Genomic DNA, 27,188 nt, shown 5'->3' on the forward strand with positions numbered 1-27,188 from the left:
ACACAGTAAGTTAAGCAAAATGAGAAGACAGAGAAACACACAGCAGATGAAGGAGCAAGGTCAAAACCCACCAGACCAAACAAATGAAGAGGAAATAGGCAGTCTACCTGAAAAAGAATTCAGAATAATGATAGTAAAGATGATCCAAAATCTTGGAAATAGAATGGAAAAAATACAAGAAACATTTAACAAGGGCCTAGAAGAACTAAAGAGCAAACAAACAATGATGAACAACACAATAAACGAAATTAAAAATTCTCTAGAAGGAATCAATAGCAGAATAACTGAGGCAGAAGAACGGATAAGTGACCTGGAAAATAAAATAGTGGAAATAACTATTGGAGAGCAGAATAAAGAAAAAAGAATGAAAAGAATTGAGGACAGAATTAGAGACCTCTGGGACAACATTAAATGCACCAATATTCGAATTACAGGGGTCCCAGAAGAAGAAGACAAAAACAAAGGGACTGAGATAATATTAGAAGAGATTATAGTTGAAAACTTCCTTAATATGGGAAAGGAGAGAGTCAATCAAGTCCAGGAAGCGCAGAGTGTCCCCTACAGGATAAATACAAGGAGAAACACGCCAAGACACATATTAATCAAACTACGAAAAATTAAATACAAAGAAAAAATATTAAAAGCAGCAAGGGAAAGCAACAAAAAACATACAAGGGAATCCCCATAAGGTGAACAGCTGATCTTTCAGCAGAAATTCTGCAAGCCAGAAGGGAGTGGCAAGAAATATTTAGAGTGATGAAAGGGAAAAACCTAAAATCAAGATTACTCTACCTAGCAAGGATCTCATTCAGATTTGACAGAGAAATTAAAACCTTTACAGACAAGCAAAAGCTAACAGAATTCAGCACCGCCAAACCAGCTTTACAACAAATGCTAACGGAACTTCTCTAGGCAGGAAACACAAGAGAAGGAAAAGACCTAAAATAACAAACACAAAACAACTAAGAAAATGGTAACAGGAACAGACATATCGATAATTATCTTAAATGTAAATGGATTGAATGCTCCCACCAAAAGACACAGACTGGCTGAATGGATACAAAAACAAGACCCGTATATATGCTGTCTACAAGAGACCCATTTCAGATCTAGGGACACATACAGACTGAAAGTGAGGGGATGGAAAAAGATATTCCATGGAATATCAAAATTTGATTTCCAAATGGAAATCAAAAGAAAGATGGAGTAGCAATTCTCATATCAGACAAAACAGACTTTAAAATAAAGACTATTACAAGAGACAAAGAAGGAAACTACATAATGATCAAGGGATCAATCCAAGAAGAAGATATAACAATTGTAAATATTTATGCACCCAACATAGGAGCACCTCAATACATAAGGCAAATACTAACAGCCATAAAAGGGGAAATCAACAGTTACATAAACATAGTAGGGGACTTTACACCCCACTTTCACCAATGGACAGATCAACCAAAATGAAAACAAATAAGGAAACACAAGCTTTAAATGATACATTAAACAAGATGGACTTAATTGATATTTATAGGACATTCCACCCAAAACAACAAAATACACTTCCTTCTCAAGTGCTATTGAACATTCTCCAGGATAGATCATCTCTTGGGTCACAAATCAAGCCTTGGTAAATTTATGAAAATTGAAATCGTATCAAGTATCTTTTCCAACCACAATGCTATGAGACAAGATATCAATTACAGGAAAAAAATCTGTAAAAAATACAAGCACATGGAGGCTAAACAATACACTACTTAATAACCAAGAGATCACTGAAGAAATCAGAGAGGAAATCAAAAAATACCTCAAAACAAACGACAATGAAAACACGATGACCCAAAACCTATGGGATGCAGCAAAAGCAGTTCTAAGAGGAAAGTTTATAGCAATATAATCTTACTTCAAGAAACAAGAAACATCTCAAATAAACAATCTAAACTTACACCTAAAGCAATTAGCGAAAGAAAAACAGAAAAACCCCAAAGTTAGCAGAAGGAAAGAAATCATAAAGATCAGATCAGAACTAAATGAAAAACATATGATGGAAACAATAGCAAAGATCAATAAAACTAAAAGCTGGTTCTTTGAGAAAATAAACAAAATTGACAAACCATTAGCCAGACTCATCAAGAAAAAAAGGGAGAAGACTCAAATCAATAGAATTAGAAATGAAAAAGGATAAGCAACAACTGACACTGCAGAAATACAAAGGATCATGAGAGATTACTACAAGCAACTATATGCCAGTAAAATGGACAACCTGGAAGAAATGGACAAATTCTTAGAAAAGCACCACCTTCCAAGACTGAACCAGGAAGAAATAGAAAATATAAACAGACCAATCACAAGCACTGAAATTGAGACTGTGATGAAAAGTCTTCCAACAAACAAAAGCCCAGGACCAGATGGCTTCACAGGTGAATTGTATCAAACATTTAGAGAAGAGCTAACACCTATCCTTCTCAAACTTTTCCAAAATATAGAGGGAGGAACACTCCCCAACTCATTCTATGAGGCCACCATCACCCTGATACCAAAACCAGACAAAGATGTCACAATGAAAGAAAACTACAGGCCAATATCACTGATGCACATAGATGAAAAATCCTCAACAAAATACTAGCAAACAGAATCCAACAGCACATTAAAAGGATAATACACCATGATCAACTGGGGTTTATACCAGGAATGCAAGGATTCTTCAGTATACGCAAATAAATCAATTTGATACACCATATTAACAAACTGAAGGAGAAAATCCATATGATCATCTCAGTAGATGCAGAAGAAGCTTTTGACAAAATTCAACACCCATTTATGATAAAAACCCTCCAGAAAGTAGGCATAGAGGGAACTTACCTCAACATAATAAAGGCCATATATGACAAACCCACAGCAAACATTGTTCTCAATGGTGAAAAACTGAAACACTTTCCTCTAAGTCAGGAACAAGACAAGGTTGTCCACTCTCACCACTATTATTCAACATAGTTTTGGAAGTTTTAGCCACAGCAATCAGAGAAGAAAAAGAAATAAAACGAATCCAAATTGGAAAAGAAGAAGTATAGCTGTCACTGTTTGCAGATGACATGATACTATACCTAGAGAATCCTAAAGATGCTACCAGAAAACTACTAGAGTTAATCAATGAATTTGGTAAAGTAGCAGGATACAAAATTAATGCACAGAAATCTCTTGCATTCCTGTACTCTAATGATGAAAAATCTGAAAGAGAAATTAGGGAAACACTCTCATTTACATTGCAACAAAAAGAAAAAAATACCTAGGAATAAACCAACCTAAGGAGACAAAAGACCTGTATGCAGAAAACTATAAGACACTGATGAAAGAAATTAAAGTTGATACAAACAGATGGAGAGATATACCATGCTCTTGCGTTGGAAGTATCAACATTGTGAAAATGACTATACTACCCAAAGCAAGCTACAGATTCAATGCAATCTCTATCAAACTGCCAATGGCATTTTTTACAAAACTAGAACAAAAAATTTCACAATTTGTATGGAAACACATAAGACCCCGAATAGCCAAAGCAATCTTCAGAAAGAAAAATGGAGCTGGAGGAATCAGGCTCCTGGACTTCAGATTATACTACAAAGCTACAGTAATCAAGACAGTATGGTACTGGCACAATAACAGAAATATAGATCAATGGAACAGGACAGAAAGCCCAGAGATCAACCCATGCACATATGGTCACCTTATTTTTGATAAAGGATGCAAGAATATACAATGGAGAAAAGACAACCTCTTCAATAAGTGGTGCTGGTAAAACTGGACAGGCACATGTAAAAGAATGAAATTAGAACACTCCCTAACACCATACACAAAAATAAACTCAAAATGGATTAAAGACCTAAATGTAAAGCCAGACACTGTAACACTCTTAGAGGAAAACATAGGCAGAACACTCTATGACGTAAATCACAGCAAGATCCTTGTTGACCCACCTCCTAGAGAATGGAAATAAAAACAAAAATAAACAAATGGGACCTAATGAAACTTAAAAGCTTTTGCACAGCAAAGGAAACCTTAAACAAGATGAAAAGACAACCCTCAGAATGGGAGAAAATATTTGCAAATGAAGCAACGGACAAAGGATTAATCTCCAAAATTTACAAGCAGCTCATGCAGCTCAATATCAAAAACACAAACAACCTAATCCATAAATGGGCAGAAGACCTAAATAGACATTAGGGAACAGTGTCTTTCACTGTTGGTGGGAATGTAAATTGATACAGCCACTATGGAAAACAGTATGGAGGTTCCTTAAAAAGCTAAAAATAGAACTACCATATGACCCAGCAATCCCACTACTGGGCATATACCCTGAGAAAACCATAATTCAAAAAGAGTCATGTACCACAATGTTCATTGCAGCTCTATTTACAATAGCCAGGACATGGAAGCAACCTAAGTGTCCATCGACAGATGAATGGATAAAGAAGATGTGGCACATATATACAATGGAATATTACTCAGCCATAAAAAGAAACAAAATTGAGTTATTTGTAGTGAGGTGGATGGCCCTAGAGACTGTCAGACAGAGTGAAGTAAGTCAGAAAGAGAAAAACAAATACTGTATGCTAACACATATATATGGAATCTAAAAAAAAAAAAAAGTGGTTCTGAAGAACCTAGGGGAAGGACAGGAATAAAGACACAGACATAGAGAATGGACTTGAGGACACAGGGAAGGGGAAGGGTAAGCTGGGACGAAGTGAGAGAGTGGCACGGACATATATACACTACCAAATGTGAAATAGATGGCTAGTGGGAAGCAGCCACACAGCACAGGGAGATCAGCTCGGTGCTTTGTGACCACCTAGAGGGGTGGGATAGGGAGGGTGGGAGGGAGACGTAAGAGGGAGGAGATATGAGGATATATGTATATGTATAGCTGATTCACTTTGTTATAAAGCAGAAACTAACACACCATTGTAAAGCAATTATACTCTAATAAAGGTGTTAGACAAAAAAGACTTAAAGGACTGGGAAATTTAATATTGAATGCTTATCAAAGTAAGAACTACTTTTTTGTCAATATAAAGTTTTTTGCTTATATCTCAGAAAATGGCAGGTCCAGCAACTTTTCATGAACCCAAGAAACAGTAATCCAAATTGTAGTAATTTCATAGTAAGTGTTCTTGCTTTTTTATTTTCTATTTATATTCCGTCTTGTAAAAGCAACTTGAAGTGCCTCATTATAGGAGACATAAAACTAAACAAAATTTACAAAAATCACTGGTCAGCACTGGAGGCACTAGGGTAGTAACCATTTACTATGATCATTGGTAAGTAAAGAAGACAAATTAAACATTTATCCCCTCTTTTCTATACAAACTTAAGTTTAGAGTCCACTAACAACTCTAGTTTGTGAGCAAAAATTCTTTTTGGAAAATTTCCATCTAATAAATATAGAGAAAATTATAGAATTAGAAAATCACCAATTGGCAACCTCTTGAAAAACTGAAGACAGTAACAATCAGCAACAGATGGTAAAAGTATTAGATGAAAAGTTAAAGAGAATCTTCACAATGAAAGGGTCAGAGTGACAAAAACTACACCACCAATTAAGTCTCAATAACACTAAAATTATGATTACCAGACATAGTACCTTCTGATTTAATGCAATATAAAGTACACAGCACTACCTATGAAGTATGCTAAAGAAATTGAATCCAAAAGTAATCCAGTCTTTATATCTATTTTCTAGTTTATAGGAATTATATATAGAGAACATTGTATACACCATAAGTAGAAATTTTACTGACTTAATTTTCAATGAGTCTTTGGAAGTTTTTTAAAAAGTGGGAGTGGGGGTAACCACTCTAGATTAAAGGGAAGTTAAAAAAACAAACAAAAAAGGTAAGACGTACACCTTGTTTGGATCCAGATTTAAACAAAGCAACTATAGAATAATATTTTTAAATAATAAGAGTCAATTGAATATAGACTAAGTATTGGATAACATTAAAGACTTACTGGTAACTTTCTAGTTAATTATGTAGAAATTATCTTTATTTGTCGAGTTACATTAGTATTGTCTAGTCAAATAGTGTGATATTGTAGCTTTAAAATACTATAGTGTTTGATAAAATGTTGATGCTTACTGTACCTAGGGGATAGGTATACAAGAGCTTGTTATATCTTCTCTACTATTTTATCTACTTTTGTGCATCACAAAAGTCCAAACACTTCTATGATAAAATGTTTTAAAATATAGGATGAAATATAAATACATACATACATTGATTGACTGATTGATTGACTGATTGTATAACTAATCTGAACAGAAACCACAGGAAATTCTCAGAAGCCACAAATGAATCCAGAGGTAGAACTAAGTACTGAAGCCACCAGCTTCCCTAGAGACATTTGTCATTCCCAATTGCCTAAATAGTCACTTCTAATGAACTCATAGAACAGAAGACTTACCCTAGGGCACACACAAGGTGAGGGGTCAGAGCAAAAATCCCTGTATAAAACTAGGAGCCCAGATGCTCATATCCTCAATGCAAGAGTCTACTAAGAAAGTATCTATCCAGCTGTTACGGATTGAATGTTTGTGTTCTCTCAAAATTTATGTGTTGAATCCCTAACCCCCAGTGTGGCTAAATTTGGAAATGGGTCTTTTAAGTAGGTAACTAAGGTTAAATGAGCTCATAAGGGTGGGAACTTGATCTGACAGAATTAGTGTCCTTATAAGAAGAGACATCAGAGGGCTAGCTCTCTCTCCATGTACATCACCAAGGAAAGGCCATATGAGAGCATAGCAAAAAGTCAGCCATTTACAAGCTAGGAAGAATGCTTTTACCAGAAACCAAATTTGCTGACACTTTGAGTTGGACTTCTCAGCCTCCAGAGCTATGAGAAAATAAATTTCCATTCTGTAGTATTTTGTTACAGCAACACAAGCATACCAATATATCCACAAAAAAGATGGTGAGGATGTTTATCAATCTTGGTATTGACAGTGAATGGAAGGGGGAAAAAATCTCCCCTGAGAATCTGTAATCACAACCTTGCTCTTTTTTCAGATTTGGGGCTCAAGTTCCTAATACCTGTGTACAAAAAAGCACCAACATAAGAGTACAACTGAAAATTGTCCCCCAGATGTCTGGAAGAAAAATATACATGCTTTTTCTTTACAAAATCACCCTCAACCTAGGCCTCAGAGAATTAGCACAGATAAATCTCCAGAAAATGTGAGCTCAAAATTAAACAATAAAAACAATAATAAAAGTTTTAAGAAAATCATCATGATTGACAGTCAGCATAAGAAAACAACAGAGTAAAATACAAACACTTTAAACCACAGGATAAATAATAATCAATAACTATGTGTTAATATGTTCAAAGACATAAAAGAGAAAATCAAAGGTATGAGTTAATCACTAAAGACTACTAAAAATAACAAGCATATCCAAACAAAGAGTCAAATAAAATTTCCAGAAATGAAAAAATAGCCATTTAAAATAAATCTTTAAAGAATAAACAGCAGATTAGACTCAACTGAATAGAGAATTAGAAAATAGATTTGGGAAAGTTTCCCTAGAAGACATCACTAAGGATTATAAGATGAGAAATGAGACAGAAAAATTAAGAAAGTGGAGTATAGAACAAAATGGCCCAGCATATAGTACCACAGATAGCTCATAAAATACCTTTGAGAAAATTAGAAAAGAGGCAGCACAGCTGGACAAACACAGATTCTCAGGCACACAAGTTGGCAAGGAGAGCATGGGCTGACATTCAGGCCTTAATTTTTCCCTCACTTGGGCACCTTGTATAGAGCAGAACTTGTATGAGCATTCAAAGCCTCTTGCCAGTATGCTTCTAATGAGAGTTCCAATAGTGAGGAAGGGGGACAGAGGCATTGTTCCAAAAAAGGTTGGCTGTGAATTTTCCGGAATTGAAATATACAAGTCCCTAGATTTAGGTAGCATAATAAGCCCCACCAGTATTTATTTTCAACAAAACAAAGACAAACAAAAAACCTAGACACACCATAGTAAAGAACACCAAAGATACAGAATAGGTCTTAAAATCAGCTAGAAAGAAGAGGTAGGTTACCTACAAAGTAACACAACTTCATGGGGAGTAAAATGGAAGCTGTAAGACAGTATAATTATATCTTCAGAGTTCACAGAAAAAACTAACTCAAATTTTATACCAGGTAAATATATGTTAGGAGACTACGCATTCTTCAAAACATGAAACATTTACAAAAATTTATCCCTCACTGGGCCATAGATCAAGTCTCAACATATGTCCAATAATCTGTACCACAAAGACAATGTTGTTGACCATTAAATAACTAGAAATCAAGAATAAATAGCTTTGAGAACACATATATTTGGAAATTCTAAAAGTTCATTTCTAAATAACTTAGGAGTTAAGACAACTAAACAGTAATAATAATACTACATACCAAAATGTGTGGGATGCTGCTAAAACGATTGAAAGAGAAAAATTTAGAGCCTTGGGTGTTCATATTAGTAAAGAAGAAACTCTGAAAACCAATAAGCAAAGTATCCAAATTAAGAAGTTAGAAAAAAAATAATAAATCCAACATACATTTAGGAAGAAGATAGTTAAAAAAAGAACGAATTACTAAAAATAGAAAATAAATACAATACGGAGAATCAACAAAGCCAATAAAACTGACAAAATTTTGCAAAGATCTCTCAAGAAAAAAGAAAGAAAAGACCAGAACAACACTTTGCATAACTCCAGGGGCCACATGTATGTTATACTCTACATAAATGATGTATCCTGGGATTATGATCAGGGGAATCTGACTTAAATAGAATAATACAATATTAATCATGTCCCTTAAAGTTATACAAAAGGTAAGTATTACAAAACGTACAAATAAACAATTTAGGAATGAAAAGAGACAACTATAGATGCAGCAGAACATTTAAAAGGATGATATGAAAAACTTTTCCCCAATAAATTTAAAAATCTGAAAGAAATGGACAAATTCCTTGAAAATCATTACTAAACTTGACTCAAAAAGAAACAGAAAGCCAGAATAATCTTAAAACTATTAAAGATAGCAAATAAAAAATGTAAATATTTCTATGAGGAAAACATTAGGCTTAGACAGTTTTGCAGATAAGTTCTATCAACCAATCAAGAGGGAGAACATTTCAAACTTATAGGAACTCTTTTTACAGAATAAAGAGATACACTCACCGACTCAATTTTGAGACTAATAGATACTAAAATTAGGCAATCTCACTATAATCATAGATACAAAAACCCTTACCAAAATCTTGCCATACTGAATCTAGCTATATATATATATAAATCTACATTTTAATATATAAATTCATCATGACCAAACTGACTCTATTCCAGAAATGCAAATTGAGTTAAATATTAGAGAATTTATTAATGTGATTCAACCCATTAATATTAAGATAAGCTTATACTTCATGACACTTTGGTGATGATAAAATAAGGTATGTAAAATATCTAACAGAGTGTCTGACAGCTTATAGACGCTCATAAACACTATTTTCTCCTCCTTTCTGAAATGCTAATGAGCTACTGTATCATTTTCTTTGGTTATAAACAACTAACTCTGACAGACTTAATCGGAAAGGAAATTGGAAGGATGCGGGAAAGCTAAAGGATAAAAGAACAAGATATGGAAAAGGCAGCTGCTGGAATGATTAAATTCCAACAGAATTTTAGATTGTCTACCTGCCTCCTGAGAGAGGGCACTATCTGGCAGAAGGGGCAGATTACAGCCTCTGGGTATGGGGTTAGCTTCCGCTTCTGGAGTATGGGGACATGTATCTTGATTTAGAGGCACAACAAAATTGCCCTCAGTGGTAGAGAGGTGATTCCCCAGAAGAAAGTGGAGTGCAATTAGAAAGAGAAAAAATGAATGCTGGCCAGACAAAAAGACAAAAAATATCCACTCCAACGTTTAGCTAGGAGCAGCCTGATACGGAACAGAACAAACAGCTTCCACAAATCAGCTTCTCTGCTAGAAATGAGTTTAAGCCTCTCTAATTTAGCTTCTTCTCACTATATAGATGTCTACAAGGGTGCCAGATCTCTTTCCTCAAACTGCTCCTTTCTCAGTGCTTAGAGATATAGGTAAAACCACCAGGCGGCTCTCATCAAACTCCTCTAGAGACAGTGAAAAAGGTATCAAGCCAATCTCTGGTAACGGGAGTACTTTTCCAGCTGCCTCCCCAGTCCTGTGCCAGAATATAATGTTTGCTTATTGCTGATGACAAAATGACCCAAGATTATACCTTCCTTCTAAAATCAGACTCAAGTGAAAGTAACGGAGCGGCTCCTCTCAAATAGGACATTAGATGATGAAGTATTATGAAGCTTCCGGTCTTCCTTTACTCACTCAAGCTAGGGATTGGTTATCTGTTGTAGACCCTGCACCTGGTTACAGGTGAGAGAATTCATCCTACAGATTTTGTTTAATCATAGCCACTTGTCTTTAAATACCCATCTGATTTTATATAATGGATTCAGCACATTTACAGACACATCAGTGCCCTTCAGTTATGAAACCGTTAAACGTTAAAAGTCATATTTCACCTGAAAGAAGTCTACTGGCTTTAAATGCACACAAAAATACCCTTAAATTCTCTCTTACCACGAACTCTATACTATTGATATCATATACTGTGACTGTACTTCCTAAATATTTTCTGTATCCAGATGCTACTCTACTGCTTGAGCTGTCTGCCACGTGACACTGAATATAGCATCTCATTTATTTCCCTGCCTCTTATGCTCCTCCCACCTGTTCTCTATATTGCCACCAGAATGGCATGTATCATGTATACCATGGACCTCTGACCACTGTACTTCCTGTCTGGTACTCATCCATTTTCCCCATTTCTTTTGGTGTACTCCTTAACTCACAAAGTGAGGCCCTTTGTGATCTGACCCTGGCCCACCTGTCCAATCTTCCTTCACTCTTCCATATGTCAGCAAAGCTATTCTCTCAGCTTGGTTTGTTTTCCTGTTTTTTTTTTAATCTACATGGAAAAAAATCACACATCTCATCACAATGTCCACTTTGAGGTGAAGTCTTCCTTAACTGAGAAGTCTTCCCTGACTCTCCGGATAAATTTTTTTCAGCTCTGACAGACTCATGCTAAGATGGCCTCCAATAATTCCTGTCTCCTGGTGTCCAGGCCTTTGTGTAATACCTTCCTCCCTTTGAGTTCAGGTAGAAGCAGTGGTGATTGGTATCTAAGTAAAAGAATACGGTGAAGATGATAGGATGTCATTCTCTTCATTAGGTTACATTAAATGACAAAGATGATGGAATATCATGCTCATGATTACCTTACATTATAGAAGACTCTGTCTTAGAAGACTGGAGAGAGATTCTCACGCTGGCCTTGAAGAAGCAAACAGCAATGTTATAAACTGCCTCTGGAGAGGGTTACATGGCAGGGAACTATGGGTGGCTTCTAATACCCGAAGTGGGCTCCAACTAACAGACAATGAAAAAGCAGGGCCCTCATCCATACAACAACAAGGAAATAAATTCTGCCAACAACCCGAGGAATCTTGAAAGTGGATCTTTTCCCAGTTGAGCTTCAGATGAGGCTACAGCCCAAAATGACACCTGGATTGCAGCCAATGAGACCCGGAAGCAGAGAATCCTGCTAAGCTGTGTTTGGACTCTCAACCAAAGGAAACTGTGAAGTAATAAAGGTGTAGTGTTCTAAGTTATTAAACTTGTAGTAATTTATTGCACAGCATAGAAAATGAATACATTAGCAACTCAAGATACTTTTCATTGGGGTCTGACTGAACTTTTCACATATCTCCATCAAGCAACTTAAATTTTTATGTTCAAATAAATTGTTTTCCAATAGATAAAAATGTAAGAGCATTTATTATATATTTTTAATTTTGCATCTCCAGCATCTAACACAGGATATACTCCATGACTCTTTGTTGCAACAAATAAAATAAAGGACTAAAGTAAAAATGTAAAACTGGAAGAATATTAAATAAACTATTGAAAGCATTTTGTCATTGGGCATATACTTTCTTTACAGTTGTAATCTCTGAGCCTGCATCTTAAAAAATTGAATATGGGAAAACTGAATAGGGCTATTCTTTATTAAGTGCCTATTATGTACTTGGTGCTGACCTAATAGATTTGGAAAATGCAGTTGAAATAAGACCCTTTTATAATTTTTTTTTGTGGTTTATATGTAAAAATATGAGCTGTATGCAAGCTGCATTCGTTGGATTTGTAACTCTTTGGATAAACATTGTCAAAGGTGATTAGGCTAGTCAACTTTGCAAAATTAAACAAGCTCTTCTAGAGATGGTTAAGCTGAGACAGCAGCCTCTCCTATTAGAAGGATAATAAGAGGCATTCTAATATTGGATTGGATAATCTCTGAGGACTCTTCCAGTTCTAAGATTCCATGATACTTAAAATTGCAATTTGGAAGTCATTATTTTGTGGCAGCTAAAGAATTACAGCCAATGATATGGTATCTACATTGCACAAAATATATATTGGAAAACTAAGTCTTAATGTATTCTCATGAATCTTGAATAACCATATCCCTTTAAATAAGGTGTCTGCCCATAAAACCTAACCTAATACACATAGCCCCAATGAAAGTTTAAGGAACAGGTGATTTTGAGTTCTGTATGTGCTGCAATGACTCCAGAAGCCACATGGTGGCAGAGTGCTGGCACAGTGTTTCTAATTCACAAGACTTCATAACAGGAATTCTTTATACATTCAAAGGCAGCTTTAATTGAGACTTTGGATTCTTCCATCTGTTTCCATTGTGCCAGATGCAAGAATTGGATGGAGGAACTGAGATGTCTATCTGGAGGCTCTAGAAAACGGAGACGGCAGGATGTAAAATCATGTATATTTAAAGAAAAACTATTCATGGATACTACTCCCAATTTGCATGTGACCCCAAAATTACCACTATCTATCCTGATCACTGCCTTCTCCAATTATTCCTGTAACATTCACCCTCCCACACAAACTGGTGCAAATTCACAAATACATAACTCTCATTTAGATCCCCCAAATCTAAAGGAACAACAATTGTTTGATGTCTTAATAGGGCTTTAGTAATAAAAAATGAATACCCTTATGTTTATTCCTGTACATTCCCACAGCTCACAGCCACAAATGAGTATTATTTCAGTGCTATGAACAAGGGTGGGAAGCTTTTTCTCATTCCTCAAGATCAGGCCTTAGAGACCTCTATTGCGTGACACATTTCCATAAAACTCATTTCTTTTCTTCTGAAAGGTAGAGTCTATTCCAGGGTTCATGAACTCTTTGATAGTATTTGAACTGGAATATTCTACAAGTTCCTTCATTCTACAGATACTTAGAGTACTGTCACAGCATAATAAGTCAACCACATAGTACACAGTAGGTACACGGTGCCTTTTGGGGGGAACTAGTAGACTCTAAGAGAAAAAGGACTCTTTTATAGTAGCCATTGTATCTACAAGGCCTAGATAGTGCCTGACACAAAATAAACACTCAAAGAATACTGACAAAATAATAAACTTTACATGTATACTTAACAAATTGAAGTACTTTCGTAACTTGAGTCCATGGAGAGCCATGCAAATAGTAGTTTCCTAATAAATGTTAGTTGAATTAACAAGGAACAGACCTGTATACTCCCAGAAATTTGCGTTTGTTATTTAAAAATTGATATAAAAGCTCCAGTAGTCAAGATGTATGCATTTTGATTGAGTAATCCTTGTGTTTGACTCTATGAGTAACCCTCAAGAAATTCAATGCCTAACCCCAAGGATTTAACTGTGGCAGAGATGAAACATAGGAGGTAATAAGCAATCAAGTAAGAGCAGCATTCTGCTTTAACCAATTTAAGTGTTATTTTTCATTTATTCTTATTGCTTTTAAAGTAACACATGTAAATACACCTATTTATATTTTCATACAAACTGTCTAGAAAAGCTTAGAATCTCCCACCCCAACACATTCTTCTTTAACTCCTGACATTCTGGTAGGAATTTAAACTGTTTCCACTTTATATTCTTTCCTAGGTTATCTCTGAACTACTATACAATGTGAATATACCTCTAATTTTTGATTTGTCCATTTTAACATCTATTGACTTCCTCTTACGAAAGATGAGGATTTAAGTCACTTACACTACTCTCCTACTCCCAATTTCTCTTCAGATGTTTGGTATTTGTAATATTATTTTAGTCATTTTAACAGTTATCTCTGTAACTGGAAATAATTTCTTAAAAATTGATATCTTATTTCATCACTTTTCAGTAGGCCTTCTCAACTCCACAATTTTTAAGGTGTCAATTTGCCCATTATTCTTCCTTCAACTTTACTATTCTTTCTCTCCTGTCAGCTGAACATTTATATTTTCAAGATTGTTGATATTTATATTGTCATATGACTATAACAATGCCTTCTATATTTTGTCATAGGTTATCTCTCAAAGTTGAAAAATCAATAAATGGCTTTTGCATTGCAATTATTCTGTAAATAATTGTTCAGGGCCAAGCCAGGTAATATGTTAGCATTATATATAATATTTTTTTCTCTACATATCCAATGTTATGTCTTGGATCACTCACGGGAGAATGTTCCTCACATTAAGGTTAAATGGATTATTTTTTTTCCTTTCACAAATCATGCATTTAAAAATGTATTACATTTTAAAAAAAATTATTACTTTCTTGTATAGTTTGCTTCGTAGCTGGCCTGTAAAATATAGTCCTTCCCTTAGCCCTCACCCCACAGTTTCTAACTGCCTTTGTCTTTTTCTTACATTATTTGCCTTTACCATCATACTTTCAGTTATCTGCAGGCTCTTGATTATATCATTTATTCTATCAAGACATTGTTTCTCTGAGCTTCTTCCAGAAGCTTCTGACCTTTTTTTATCGAAACTGCTCTCTAGGCCATTTGTACATCCGTCATTTTGAGACTTCCCACCACTATCTCTTCCTTGTTCTTCTGAGTTTACACCACTGTTCGCTACGCCTGTGGCTTCCTCTCTCTGGGTGTACTCCCTTATTGAGTACAAGCTCATGAAACTTCCAGTGCAAGAGTGTATGTGATGCAGACTTTCCAAGTGCTCATACCATTACAAATATCTTTATTCTTATCCTCGATTGGTACTTGGGCTAGTTATGGTACTTGGGCTAGTTATGGAATTCTAGATTAAGAAAAGTTTCCCTCAGAATTGTGAAAGCATTGCTCTCTCATCCTCTACATAGCGGAGCTCATTAAATATGAGGTGAATTAACAACCCAGAAATTTTCTTGCTCTTTTACATGTTAATTTTTATTTGACATTTGATCAACCTGTGGTGGTTGCGTGTCTCTTAAAATCTAGACATTAAACTTGAACATCAGCATAATCAATTTGAGTGGCGTAGGGCATGGAGGAGGGCACTGTAACTATATCTAAGTTCAGCTGACTCTTTATGCCACCAGGGCAGATTTGTCTGGTTACTATTTCACATCTGCAAGTAAAAAGGGGGCTAGGTAATTATGAGTGGACCTTTCACGAGTGAATTTAAGATGTTAACGGCAAGAACACCAATCACTTTGCCCAAATTGATTAGCTTTTTAATAAGTTCCTTAAAACAATTTATTCTCTCTAATATAAGTATAGACAAGGTGTAGATGGAGCTTTCATTTGAGGGGAGAAGGGAATGAGGATGGAGGACTGGAAACCCACATGCTTTTTAAACTGCAGTAACTTTGAAGGAAAATAAACTGCACACAATATAAAGCAAACAAATCATCTACAATGAAAACTAAAAATTTTACAAAACATCAATGATTAATTTTAATGTGCTCAATAGGGAAAATATAATTATAGGGAAATGGTTGTATTTAGGGCCATCACCAGTATATATTTTATTTTAAAAACTTGTACTACATTATCTTTCAATTAGAACAAATACTAAGCTATTACAAGTTTAATTTAACAAAAACAAATTATGAATTACTTTGTGAGCCCCTACTGCATGCCAGACGACGTACTTGAAATGTTCACATACTGCCTTTATTAGAACCTCAGAAGGAGTTTGTGGACTGCAAAATGATCTGTATTTTACAAATATGGAAACTAAGGCTTGACTCTGAAACATCTAAGTGATGTGTCTAGAGTCACACAGGTAGTGAATAAGAGTTAGGCCTCCACACCCTCCTGCTGTAGGTTCCATGTTTTATGCACTTATCACACTGCCTTTAACTTTATGCCATCCCATATCGACACCCACAGGTTTGCAAAATATACTTCTATAATGAAACCTTAAATTTCTAGCTCTTTTCTCTTCCAGGGAAGCCAAATCACTTTGAATATATGATTAAAATTCTCCTCATAACATCTTTATCAGTTCAAATACTATGATCTCCAATCAAAATTGAGAATTGCCAGTCTTGCCTAGATAAAAAAGGAAAATAATAATAATAACTCAATAATTAAAAAAATACAATACGTACTGAAAGCTTATTCTATGACAGGCACTGCGCTAATTGCGTACATGTACTGACTCATTTAATCCCCCCAACTATCTTACAAAGCAGGTATTATTGCTGCCTCTGTGTTACAAGTACAGCTGTAATTTCTTTGGATTTCTTATATGAAAATGATTATATTACACAGTCCATCTATTTTATATTCAGATAACTGAACTCATCAGAACATGATTAAATAAATATATCCATATAATAATTTCATTCATCATGGTTATGTGGAACCAAGCCGCCTAAGCAATAATCAACTTCTAAGACTGAAAAATACCAAACTAGCCACAGGACATTCAAGTCAACTGAGATACAGAGAAGTTAGGTGGCTTTAAGCAACGTAATACAAGCACTCACTAGTAAAGGTAAGAACTTAATACCCCAATATAAAATAAAAAGTTAAAAAAATTTAAAAAAAAGAACAACACAGGTATATCAGTGAAAACAGTTTTAGTTTGTTCCCTTTAAGATCATAATATGAGGTCTACTACTGTTGATGTTGTTTTTTAACTTTAAAAACTGAAAACGAATTAAATAAATGTAACAAACTAATAGATTCTATAATCTCAATTTAACATTATAAATACTAACTCTAATATAGAATTTAAGATGTTTAACCATTTAAATAATATAACCATAATATAAAAAGTGTGGGAAAAGATATTTAAAAAAATGATATCAATTATCACATCACTATTACCTCCTGGAATTTCCTTCAAGTTAAAAGCTATTGTAACAATTCCATTCCTGGCTATAGATTGCTAATCTCTTTCTCAACTATTTTTTCATTTGCATTTTCCCATCTCATTTCTTTTTTTTTTCCCCTATGATACATGCCCACAGTTTGAGTCTGGAATGTATTCTCCTTTTTTTTTTTTTAAGAATTCAACCAAGGTTGAAATCATATATGGTCTTAATACAAAGCATTTCCTTTCACTTGACTTAGCCTTTCATTTTCTTAGACTCTTTCATTTTAAATACCATTAGAATTTAGGTTAATTTCTTCAGATAAGGAAGCTAAATATGAAAATCAGTAAGTAAGTTTTTGAGAGTACAGTGCCTACTTTCTCAAGTTCTGAACTTTGCTGAACTTCTTTTCTTAAAAATAATGGCATTTTGTTAGTTTACCTATGAACCTAATGAACATCTTTACCTACAAACCTCCAGTACCTTGCAAAGCACTTAGCATAACCATAAAATGGGAACATTTCCAAATAAAAGAATTGTTTTAAGTAGCAAAAGAAATATTACTAGAACTACAATTAAAATATCAAGAACATCTTAATCCTGACAATACTTTAGTAGCAACTTTCCTCAATCCATTCAAGAAATGCCGAGTATCCTTCTTAGTCTAATATTTCATTGTCAACATAAAATTAAGTGTATTCTTAGAAGAATATACTTCCTATATCCATTCAATATGGGAAACACCTAAATATTGAAAAGTATGTGTAATATGGGAAATACAAGGTATTATCTGTAAGCTTCTATGTGCTATAAGTTTTGAGTCCAAGTGACGCTGAACTGGTATGATGCTATGACTCATTTTTAGATTGTATGAGTGATTATTCCAGGTTGTGCATGAACCCCCCTTGTTGAGATACTTCTCATTTACACTTCTCAAAAAGTGCAAAAATGCAACAAAGAAGTTAGTTATATAGAAAAAGAAAAATACTACAATTCCCCCATAAGAAAATAAATAACCAGCTATGGTCAATGATTTGCTTTGTTGACTAGCCCCTTAAGCTACTTTGACAAAGAACCACAACTAAGACATGGCAAGCCCATGTCTAAGACATGGTTAGGTGTGGCGGAACATGCAAAAGATAAATAAAAGACCCCAAAAGATCTTGTCCCAAGAAAGTCCACAAGTGCCATAAATATCAAATATCAGAATTACACTTGTATACCATATTATGAATTTATGTCTACAATGTCCTTTTTTTTTTAACCATCTTTATTGGAGTATAATTGCTTTACAATGTTGTGTTAGTTTCTGCTGTGTAACAAAGTGAATCAGCTATACGTATACATATATCCCCATATCCCCTTCCTCTTGTGTCTCCCTCCCACCCTCCCTATCCCACCGCTCTAGGTAGTCACAAAGCACGGAGCTGATCCCCCTGTGCTATGCGGCTGCTAACCACTAGCTATCTGTTCTAAATTTGGTAGTGTATATATGTCCATGCCACTCTCTCACTTTGTCCCAGCTTCCCCTTCCCTGTGTCCTCAAGACCATTTTCTACGTCTACGTCTTTATTCCTGTCCTGCCCCTAGGTTCCTGAGAACTGTTTTTTTTTTTTTTTTTTAGATTCCATCTATATGTGTTAGCATACAGTATTGGTTTTTCTCTTTCTGACTTACTTCACTCTGTATGACAGACTCTAGGTCCATCCACCTCACTACAAATAACTCAATTTCGTTTCTTTTTATGGCTGAGTAATATTCCATTGTATATATGTGCCACATCTTCTTTATCGATTCATCCAATGATGGACACTTAGGTTGCTTCCATGTCCTGGCTATTATAAATAGAGCTGCAATGAACATTTTGGTACATGACTCTTTTTGAATTATGGTTTTCTCAGGGTATATGCCCAGTAGTGGGATTGCTGGGTCGTATGGTAGTTCTATTTTTAGTTTTTTAAGGAACCTCCATACTGTTCTCCATAGTGGCTGTATCAATTTACATTCCCACCAACAGTGCAAGAGGGTTCCCTTTTCTCCACACCCTCTCCAGCATTTATTGTTTGTAGATTTTTTGATGATGGCCATTCTGACCAGTGTGAAGTGATACCTCATTGTGGTTTTGATTTGCATTTCTCTAATGATTAGTGATGTTGAGCATCCTTTCATGTGTTTGTTGGCAATCTGTATATCTTCTTTGGAGAAATGTCTGTTTAGGTCTTCTGCCCATTTTTGGATTGGATTGTTTTTTTGATATTGAGTTGCATGAGCTGCTTGTATATTTTGGAGATTAATCCTTTGTCAGTTGCTTCATTTGCAAATATTTTCTCCTATCCTGAGGGTTGTCTTTTTGTCTTGTTTAAGGTTTTCTTTGCTGTGCAAAAGCTCCCAAGTTTCACTAGGTCCCATTTGTTTGTCTTTATTTCCATTTCTCTAGGAGGTGGGTCAAAAAGGGTCTTGCTGTGATTTATGTCATAGAGTGTTCTGCCTATGTTTTCCTCTAAGAGTTTGATAGTGTCTGGCCTTACATTTAGGTCTCTAATCCATTTTGAGTTTATTTTTGTGTATGGTGTTAGGGAGTGTTCCAAATTCATTCTTTTACATGTAGCTGTCCAATTTTCCCAGCACCACTTATTGAAGAGGTCATCTTCTCTCTGTAAACTTCTGCCTCCTTTATCAAAGATAAGGTGACCATATGTGCATGGGTTTATCTCTGGGCTCTCTATCCTGTTCTACTGATCCATATTTCTGATTCTGTGCCAGTACCATACTGTCTTGCTTACTGTAGCTGTGTAGCACAGTCTGTAGTCAGGGAGCCTGATTCCTCCAGCTCCATTCTTCCCTCCCAAGACTGCCCCGGGCATTGAGGGTCCTCTGTGTCTCCATACAAATTGTGAAATTTTTTGCTCCAGTTCCATGAAAAACGCCATTGGCCATTCGACAGGGATTGGATCAAATCTGGATATTGCTTTGGGTAGGACAGTCATTTCCACAATGTTGATTCCTCCAATCCAAGAACATGGTACATCTCTTCATCTGTTTGTATCATCCTTAATTTCTTTCATCAGTGTCTTATAGTTTTCTGCAAACAGGTCTTTTGTCTCCTTAGGTAGGTTTATTCCTATGCATTTTATTCTTCTTGTTGCAGTGGTAAATGGGAGTGTTTCCTTAATTTATCTTTCAGATTTTTCATCATTAGTGTATAGGAATGCAAGAGATTTCTGTGTATTAATTTTGTATCCTGCTACTTTACCAAATTCATTGATTAGCTTTAGTAGTTTTCTGGTAGCATCTTTAGGATTCTCTAGGTATAGTATCATGTCATCTGCAAACAGTAACAGTTTTACTTCTTTTCTGATTTGGATTCCATTTATTTCTTTTTCTTCTCGGATTACTGTGGCTAAAAGTTCCAAAACTATGTTGAATAATAGTGGTGAGAGTGGGCAACTTTGTCTTGTTCCTGATCTTAGTGGAAATGGTTTCAGTTTTTCACCATTGAGAACGATGTTTGCTGTGGGTTTGTCGTATATGGCCTTTATTATGTTGAGGTAAGTTCCCTCTATGCCTACTTTCTGGAGGGTTTTTATCATAAATGGGTGTTGAATTTTGTCAAAAGCTTCTTCTGCATCTACTGAGATGATCATATGGTTTTTCTCCTTCAATTTGTTAATATGGTGTATCACATTGATTGATTTGCATATATTGAAGAATCCTTGCATTCCTGGGATAAACCCCAGTTGATCATGGTGTATGATCCTTTTAATGTGCTGTTGGATTCTGTTTGCTAGTATTTTGTTGAGGATTTTTGCATCTATGTGCATCAGTGATATTGGTCTGTAGTTTTCTTTCTTTGTGACATCTTTGTCTGGTTTTGGTTATCAGGGTGATGGTGGCCTTGTAGAATGAGTTGGGGAGTGTTCCTCCCTCTGCTATATTTTGGAAGACTTTGAGAAGGATAGGTGTTAAGCTCTTCTCTAAATGTTTGATAGAATTCGCCTGTGAAGCCATCTGGTCCTGGGCTTTTGTTTGTTGGAAGATTTTTAATTACAGTCTCAGTTTCAGTGCTTGTGATTGGTCTGTTTATATTTTCTATTTCTTCCTGGTTCAATCCCAGAAGATTGTGCTTTTCTAAGAATTTGTCCATTTCTTCCAGGTTGTCCATTTTATTGGCATAGAGTTGCTTGTAGTAAACTCTCACAATCCTTTGTATTTCTGTAGTGTCAGTTGTTACTTCTTTTTCATTTCTGATTCTGTTGATTTGAGTCTTTTCCCTTTTTTTCTTGATGAGTCTAATGATTTATTAATTTTGTTTATCTTCTCAAAGAACCAGCTTTTAGTTTTATTGATCTTTGCTATTGTTTCCTTCATTTCTTTTTCATTTATTTCTGATCTGATTTTATGACTTCTTTCCTTTTGCTATCTTTGGGGTTTTTTTGTTCTTCTTTCTCTAATTGCTTTAGGTGTAAGGTTAGGTTGTTTATTTGAGATGCTTCTTGTTTCTTGAGGTAGGATTGCATTGCTATCAACTTCTCTCTTAGAACTGCCTTTGTTACATTCCATAGGTTTTGGGTCATCGTGTTTTCATTGTCATACATTTCTAGGTATTTTTTGATTTCCTCTTTGAGTTCTTCAGTGATCTCATGGTTATTTAGTAGTGTATTATTTAGCCTCCATGTGTTTGTATTTTTTACAGATTTTTCCTGTAACTGATATCTAGTCTCATAGTGCTTTGGTCAGAAAAGATACTTGATACTATCTCAATTTTCTTAAATTTACCAAGGCTTGATTTGTGGCCCAAGATATGATCTATCCTAGAGAATGTTCCATGAGCACTTGAGAAGAAAGTGTTTTCTGTTGTTTTTGGATAGAATGTCCTACAAATATCAGTTAAGTCCATCTTGTTTAATGTGTCATTTAAAGCTTGTTTTTCCCTGTTTATTTTCATATTGGTTGATCTGTCCATTGGTGAAAGTGGGGTGTTAAAGTCCCCTACTATGATTGTGTTACTGTAGATTTCCCCTTTTATGGCTGTTAGCATTTGCCTTATGTATTGAGGTGCTCCTATATTGGGTGCATAAATATTTATAATTGTTATATCTTCTTCTTGGATTGATCCCTTGATCATTATGTAGTGTCCTTCTTTGTCTCTTGTAATTGTCTTTATTTTAAAGTTGATTTTTTCTGATAGGAGAATTGCTACTCCAGCTTTCTTTTGATTTCCATTTGTATGGAATATATTTTTCCATCCTCTCACTTTCAGTCTGTATGTGTTCGTAGGTCTGAATTGGGTCTCTTGTAGACAGCATATATACAGGTCTTGTTTTTGTATCCATTCAGCCAGTCTATGTCTTTTGGTGGGAGCATTTAATCTATTTACATTTAAGGTAATTATCGATATGTACGTTCCTATGACCATTTTCTTAATTGTTTTGGGTTTGTTATTGTAGGTGTTTTCCTTCTCTTGTGTTTCCTGCCTAGAGAAGTTCCTTTAGCATTTGTTGTAAAGCTGGTTTGGTGGTGCTGAACTCTCTTAGCTTTTGCTTGTCTGTAAAGTTTTTAATTTCTCTGTCGAACCTGAATGAGATCCTTGCTGCGTAGAGTAATCTTGATTGTAGGTTTTTCCCTTTCGTCACTTTAAATATGCCCTGCCACTTCTTTCTCACAGAGCTTCTGCTGAAAGATCAGCTATTAACCTTATGGGGATTCCCTTGTACTTTATTTTTTGCTTTTCCCTTGCTGCTTTTATTATTTTTTCTTTGTATTTAATTTTTGATAATTTGATTAATATGTGTCTTGGCGTGTTTCTCCTTGGATTTATCCTGTATGGGACTCTCTGCACTTCCTGGAGTGATTGACTATTTCCTTTCCCATGTTAGGGAAATTTTCAACTATAATCTCTTCAAATATTTTCTCAGTCCCTTTCTTTTTCTCTTCTTCTTTTGGGACCCCTATAATTTGAATGCTGATGTGTTTAATGTTGTCCCAGAGGTCTCTGAGACTGTCCTCAATTCTTTTCATTATTTTTTTTTTTTATTCTGCTCTGTGGTAGTTATTTCCACTATTTTATCTTCCAGGTCACTTATCTGTTCTTCTGCCTCAGTTATTCTGCTATTGATTCCTTCTAGAGAATTTTTAATTTAATTTATTGTGTTGTTCATCATGGTTTGTTTGCTCTTTAGTTCTTCTACATCCTTGTTAAACATTTCTTATATTTTCTCCATTCTATATCCAAGAATTTAGATCATCTTTACTATCATTACTCTGAGTTTTTTCAGGTAGACTGCCTATTTCCTCTTCATTTGTTTGGTCTGGTGGATTTCTACTTTGCTCCTTCATTTGCTGCATATTTCTCTGTCTTCTCATTTTCCTTAACTTACTGTGTTTGGGGTCTCCTTTTCACAGGCTGCAGGTTTGTAGTTCCTGTTTTGTTTGGTGTCGGCCCCCAGTGGGTACGGTTGGTTCAGTGGGTTGTGTAGGCTTCCTGGTGGAGGGGACTGGTGCCTGTGTTCTGGTGGATGAGGCTATTTCTTGTCTTTCTGGTGGGCAGGACTGCGTCCAGTGGTGTGTTTTGGGGTGTCTGTGAACTTATTATAAGTTTAGGCAGCCTCCCTGCTAATGGGTGGGGTTGTGTTCTTGTCTTGCTAGTTGTTTGGCATGGGGTGTCCAGCACTGTAGCTTGCTGGTCGTTGAGTGGAGCTGGGTCTTAGTGTTGAGACAGAGATCTCTGGGAGAGCCCTTGCTGATTGATATTACGTGGGCCTGGGAGGTCTCTGAAGGTCCAATGTCCTGAACTTGGCTCTCCCACCTCAGAGGCTCAGGCCTGACACCTGGTCAGAGCACCAAGACCCTGTCAGCCACACAGCTCAGAAGAAAAGGAAGAAAGAAAAGAAAGAAAAAATAAAATAAAATAAAATATATAATGTTATTAAAATAAAAAAATTATTAAAATTAAAAAAGTAATTTAAAAAAAGAAGAGAGCAACCAAACCAATAAAGAAATCCACCAATGATAAGAAGCGCTAAAATCTATACTAAGATAAACTTAAAAATCAGAAACTAGTCAGTCGCATACAGCAAACCCCAAGTCTACAGTTGCTCCCAAAGTCTACCACCTCAATTTTGGGATGATTCGTTGTCTATTCAGGTATTCCACTGATGCAGAGTACATCAAATTGACTGTGGAGATTTAATCCACTGCTCCTGAGGCTGCACGGAGAGATTTCCCTTTCTCTTCTTTGTTTGCACAGCTCCTGGGGTTCAGCTTTGGATTTGGCCTCATCTCTACATTTAGGTCACCCTCTGGCATCTGTTCTTCACCCAGACAGGAGGCGGTTAATGGAGCGGCTGATTAGGGGGCTCTGGCTCACTCAGGCTTGGGGGAGGGAGGGGTATGGAACGCAGGGGGAGCCTGTGGAGGCACAGGCTGGCACGACATTGCAACAACCTGAGGCGCGCTGTGTGTTCTCCCGGGCAAGTTGCCCCTGGATCACGGGACCCTGGCAGTGGCGGGCTGCACAGGCTCCCCAGGAGGGGAGGTGTGGATAGTGACCTGTGTTTGCACACAGGATTCTTGCTGGCTGCAGCAGCAGCGTTAGCATTTCATGCCCGTCTCTGGAGCTCGTTTAGGCAGTGCTCTGAATCCTGTGTCCTTGCGCACACTGAAACAACGGTCTCTTGCCTCTTAGGCAGTTCCAGAAGTTTTCCTGGACTCCCTCCTGGCTAGCTGTGGTGCAGTAGCCCCCTTCAGGCTGTGTTCACGCAGCCAACCCCAGTTCTCTCCCTGGGACCTGACCTCCGAAGCCTGAGCCTCAGCTCCCAGCCCCCATCTGCCCCGGCGGGTGAGCAGACACGCCTCTTGGGCTGGTGAGTGCTGGTCGGCACCGATCCTCTGTGTGGGAATCTCTCTGCTTTGCCCTCTGCACCCCTCTTGCTGTGCTCTCCTCCATGGCTCCGAAGCTTCCCCCCTGCTACCTCCCGTCTCTGCCAGTGAAGGGGCTTCCTAGTGTGTGGAGACTTTTCCTCCTTCACAGCTCCCTCCCAGAGGTGCAAGTCCCGTCCCTATTCTTTTGTCTCTGTTTTTTCTTTTCTCTTTTGCCCTACTCAGGTACGTGGGGAGTTTCTTGCCTTTTGGGAAGTCTGAAGTCTTCTGCCAGCGTTCAGTAGGTGTTCTGTAGGACCTGTTCCACATGTAGATGTATTTGATGTATTTGTGGGGAGGAAGGTGATCTCCACGTCTTACTCCTCCAACATATTGAAGGTCCTCTCTCTACAGTATCCTTTTGCCTTGCTTACAATTCAAGTATCTTTCCACTGTTTAATTTTACTCATAAGACCGAAGGATATGTATTACCTGAAACCAGCTCAAGCTACAGTCATGGTCCTTCAGTCTGCTCTTCTATACTCTGGTGAAGCCTCAACACAGTCAGAAAGGCTGGCAGATTGTGTGACTGGAGCCTTGCCACTGTCCCCATTACAAAGCCCATGAACATTCTCTCTGAAGCCAATTCCAGGGTCATCATCTTTAGTGTGGAAGTGTTCTTCTCTTGCAAAAGTATCTCATTTGTTTCTTGGAATTAATGACACCTCCTTCAGCAATCCCTTATGGCTATTAGTATAACCAAGAAAAAAATTCTTCTAATCTCAATTTCTCAAATTTACCGAAAATATTTTGTACTTTTGGTGTTACATTCCTTTATTATTCAACTCTTTCAGCTAAAGAGACTGAAAAATTGATTTGTGATTTGTATACTTCTTAAAGCTATACTCTAAGATGTCTTCATTTGATCCCATCTTAGAGATTTAGGACCCAGCTCTGCCTAACTTCCAACTCTCAACCAGAAATAACTGTAAGTCAGAAAAAAAAAGTTTACTTTCAAGTCCTACTTTTTGCCTATTGGTCCACTCATGTTACACTTTTCTATCCTGCCATGGTCAAACACTGCATCGTAAGTGCAAACACATATTAGGAACATATAGTGAAAAACAGCTTTGCTGACAAATATATATTCAATTTATCCTAGCGATAGAATGCCAAGAGTAACAGGGCCTGGGAGTGAAGAACTGTGAATACAGTTCGGATGGCCATGTCATTAATTACTAAGAGGCTATAGATTCTATCATGCAAACTAAACAAAATCTTAAAAGACCATCAATCCCAACGTACCCATCCAAACAAGGACACATCTCTTCCACTTCTAATAATTTTCCAAGTTGCCTTCAGGGGGAAATCTAAAAGTCTGGTCTAATAACAGGATACCTCCCACTGTTCTTTGGTTTGCTGTGTGTGAGTGTGTGTGTGTGTGTGTGTGTGTGTGTGTGTGTGTGTGTGTGTTTTGGTGAAGTAGGAAGGGTGAGTGGGAGGGCTGTTTTCAGAAGAGGTAGGTAATGGAAAAGAGGGTAGCTTTTTCTTTTTAATTTATAACTACTTAATTTATGAAAATGTAAAATCTATACATTGTAGATTGCAATTATTTCAATACCCTATGTTTCCAGAAATGTCACGGTTTAGAAGACCCATTCGTGGCTATTAGAAAAAGCAGAAAAGGAAAGAAAACCTCACAATAGAGGAGTGTGTGATGTGAGATAAGAAAGAAAGGAAAGGAGCAAGGAGGGAAAAGTAGGTGAAAATAAAAGAGGATGTCAGGGATTGGGAACAGAAATGTGTAGAAACCATTTGTTTCATCATTATAGAAATCGTTATTAATAATCATAATAAAGTCATTCTTGCTTCTGCTTAAATGTGTATCCTTCTTTATGCTAACAACATAAAAATTCCTGATGCCATTTTTAGACTCTCAGAGCTTCCACTTTTTTTCCTGGAATATTTAGTTTAGAGACAGAGTTTGCATCCATGAAAGGAGGTGACAATTTCTACAGCTTTCACATAGACTAGGTTGTTGCTTCTAAAAGCCTTTGTGAAAGAACATATCAGCTCCTTACTTGCACTTTATT

At 36.3% G+C, this 27,188-nt stretch overlaps 1 protein-coding gene across 4 annotated transcripts in view; it reads right to left on the minus strand.

The window, feature by feature from the left end:
• DLG2 (discs large MAGUK scaffold protein 2) overlaps positions 1-27,188 on the minus strand; it is a 1,232,045-nt gene that overhangs the window by 885,726 nt on the left and 319,131 nt on the right. The window lies entirely within an intron of this gene.

The sequence above is a fragment of the Balaenoptera acutorostrata genome, chromosome 9, assembly GCF_949987535.1.
Source record: "Balaenoptera acutorostrata chromosome 9, mBalAcu1.1, whole genome shotgun sequence".
Classification (NCBI taxonomy): Eukaryota; Metazoa; Chordata; class Mammalia; order Artiodactyla; family Balaenopteridae; genus Balaenoptera; species Balaenoptera acutorostrata.